This window comes from Nannospalax galili, unplaced genomic scaffold (genome assembly GCF_000622305.1).
Source record: "Nannospalax galili isolate Female #2095 unplaced genomic scaffold, S.galili_v1.0 scaffold75, whole genome shotgun sequence".
NCBI classification, from domain to species: domain Eukaryota; kingdom Metazoa; phylum Chordata; class Mammalia; order Rodentia; family Spalacidae; genus Nannospalax; species Nannospalax galili.
Genome location: NW_008339433.1, coordinates 8,316,354 through 8,320,181, shown reverse-complemented (window position 1 = coordinate 8,320,181; position 3,828 = coordinate 8,316,354).

Here is a 3,828-nt window from a genome sequence, read left to right as displayed (position 1 = left end):
CTTTGTTGCTTTGATAAAACATTCTGATTAAAAGCAACTTACTGGAGGACAGGGTTGATTTGGCTTACACAATCAGGTCACAGTTTGTCATTGAGGGAATTCAGGGGAGGAACCCAAGCAAGAACTTGAAGCAGATAGCCTCTGCTTTCATATAGACCTTTTGAGACTGCCTGAGAGCTCCTGACTTGGTCATTGGGAAGAGCTGCCCAAATCGCACTGTGCCTATCCCCTTGCTTTGGGACCATCTGCAGTCCCTCCCATTGCTCCAGGGCATAGGCTTCTGTGCTGACCAGTAGGGACCAACACATCTATTTTCCATCTCCTCTCTTTGGATCTTGGCATTATCCATCTGAGGCTATTGAAGTGGTCCTAACTAGCCCGTGTGACTTTTCCCTCCTGGAGAGCCCCTGAGTACCCTGATTGGAGCCATCTAGTCCCTCAAATATAAAATCAAAAGAGATAACCTAAAGCCTAGATCAACCAGCTTTTCATACCCAATCAGAAAGCAATCAAGTCACATCAATAATACAAAATCAGACTTCAACTCAACAAAGGAAGGATATCAGGATCAAAGCAACAAAATAAATCCAGATGCCAAAACTGCAACAAAAAAATAATATGAAAAACCAAAAAATAATTTGTCCCCACCAAATATTACCAGTACTATAGAAGAATTTTACAATTAGAGGCCCCTAGAGGTAACCCAGGACACAAATTAAAAGAATAATCATAAACATATCAAAGAATTCCACTAATTTAAAGAATACACAAATGAAAAACTCAAAGAACTAAAAGAGGATGGGGATAAACTTCTGACTGAACTCAAAAAAGAGATAGAAATATTGAAGAAAAGTCAGGATGAAATGAAAAAGGAAGGGAAAAACTCAATAAGCAAATTTAAAATTACAAGAGAAAGCCTCACCAATAGAATGAATGAAATGAAAAACAGAATATCAACATTGGATGATAATACTGAAGAATTAGCTTGCTCAAGCAAATAATATGAGAAATTTAAAAAATAGGAGTGGAATATAAAAAAAAATATGTGGGACACCATGAAAAGACCAAATCTACACATCATAGGCTTACAGGAAGGAGAAGAATCCCAGATAAATGATATTGACCAGATCTTCAACATGATTATAGAAGAAATTTTCACCAAATTAAAGAAAGATATACCATACAAATACAAGAAACACATAGAACACCAAATACAGAATCGGAAAAGACAGTCCACACAGTACATCATAGTAAAAACACTAAATGTACAGAACAAAGAGAGAATATTCAAAGATGCAAGTGAAAAACAGTAATATATAACAGAACATCCATCAGAATGACAGCTAACTTTTCAGTGCAAACTGTAAGAAGTGCCTGAACCAAAGTACACTAAGTTCTAAATGATGATAGATGCCAACCCATAATACTTTCCCAGCAAAATTATTACACTTGAAGGGAAACAGAAAATTATCCATGACACAAATAGGCTGAAAGAATTCAGGTGCACCAAACCAGCTCACAAAGAATATTTAAAGGACTGAAGAAAGGAATGACTATACCCAAGAGGAAACAGAAAGAAAATAAATGAAGGTATAACAAAAATTTAGATCAAGAATATAAACAGAAATTAAAGTGATATTAACCAATACACATATTTCAACATTAACTTTAAATATCAATGGCCTAAACATCCCAGTCAAAAGAAACAGGCTAGGTGAATGGATTAAGAAAGAAAATCCATCTTTAAAAATAGTATTGAGCTTTTGTACATTTCATACAACAGTTCTTAACCAAAATTAGACCCCTCCCCATTAATGCCCCCCACCAGACCTTATTTATTTCACCATACATGTTAAGTCCTATCTAGCCAAGCATTTATACCCAGATGTCCTTTGGTGCAAATTAATCTACTGGAGTCTAGTCAGCCTATCTAGAGATCATAAGTAAGGCCTACTCTTCCTCACCTAGTAGTAATCAGTCTCCAATTTTTCCAAGACTAAGGCTGGCCTGCCACCCATTTCCCTTGCTCCACTCTGTACCCTTGTCTGATTGAGTTGGCATGAATCTTATACTTGATACCACCATTGCCACAAGTTGACATGTGCAAGCTTCTAGTGGCCTGAAAGCCTCTGCTTCTCTGTGTTCATGAAGTAGCCCTGGTTCTTACAATCTTTCTGCCCCATCTTCTACAATGGTCCCTGAGCCATGGGTGGGTAAGGTTTAATATAGGAGTCCTATTCAGGGACACACATTTTGCAGTCACTTATTCTTTAAAACTTAGCCCAGTTGTGGCTTTCTGTTTGTGTCACACTCTGTTGTATAAGGAAGCTCCACTGGAGAGTGTTGAGGGATGCACTAGTTTTCTCTCTATCCCCCATTCTGCTATGTTCCATAAACCTTAGGTGTAGAGGTTCAATTTCAAATATGTCACCTCGGACTGGGCATCTCTCAGATGTATATTCTCTTGTCTGACCAGTTGTGGGATTCTGCAGTAGCCTCCATATGTTGCCAAAAGAAGCTTCTTTGATGAGTGGTATACAGTAATATATAGGGAATCCATATTTAGCATATGATAAGAAATTTCATTTGTTTAAAGTTGTAACAGAGATAGGGTTTTCTCTAGGATCTATGACCTCTCCAGCCATGTGTATTTGGCTGTGTTTACAGTGCTACCCATGACTTCACTCTCACTGAGAGGGCTTTAAATCCAAGGACATAGCTGTTGATTACTCCGCAGATAACAGTGCTCCTACTACACCAAAAGAGGTAATTTGCTGTGCCAGTCATTATGGTTATTAGTTTTTAGGGCTGGGTTGGACCACTGATTGATTTACTCCTTTAGAAGCTTGCATAGTATCCACTAGAACTATAAGAGAAAATCTTCAGGTAGAAGTCTTCTAGGTTAGGTTAGGACCTGCTCCATTACTCCAAGTCTTGTGTCTGGAGTATGTCATGTCTTCAGCAGTAGGGACTTATCTTCCAGTTCTGGAAGATAATCAAGAACTCTGACAATGGCCCATGTTATTTTGGAAGTCTCTTGAACTACTCTGACCAACCACTGAAGGGCAGTCTTTTCATTCTTGCCCTACAGCCTCCAAGTACACATATGCACTAATGTTGAGACACCACCTGTGCATTTCTCAGGGGGCTTTGGGGGCAACACATTTCCCTATGACTTTCCTAGCCCCCCAAGATCCATTCATCTCTACTCTCCCTTCCCCCCATCTGACTTTCCTCCTCCTTCCCCAGTCCAATCATCCCCATTATTGCTTCCCTCCCCCTAATAACACCTGCCTCCCACCATCCCTCCTCTCCTAAGTTCCTTCCTCCCCTACTGTGGCCCCCTGCTTGTCCTTCCTTCCTCCTCTCCCAGCCTAACACTTCCACCTTCCCCACCTCTCTCCCTGGTGACATTTGTTGACTATTATTTCCCTCTTTTGGGTTCTTTCTTTCCCTTTACCTCTGTGTTTCCTTCCCATATGTCTCTTGTTTTTCTGAGTTTTTGTTAACTTCACTTAGAATAACATTTTCTAGTTCCATCCATTTACCTGAAAATTTCATCTTTTCTTACTGCTGAGTAGAACTCCATTGTGTAATGTACCATATTTTTATTATCCATTTGTCAGTCAAGGGACATTTAGGTTGTTTCCATTTCTCAGCTATTGTGAAGAGAGCAGTAACAAACATAGATGTACAGGTATCTCTGCAGTAAGATGAGCCCTTTGGGTGTATGCCAAAGAGTAGTATAACTGGATCATATGATAGATCCATTTTTATTTTTTGAGAGTTCTCCACACTGCTTTCCATAGTGGTTGCACAAGTTTGCAT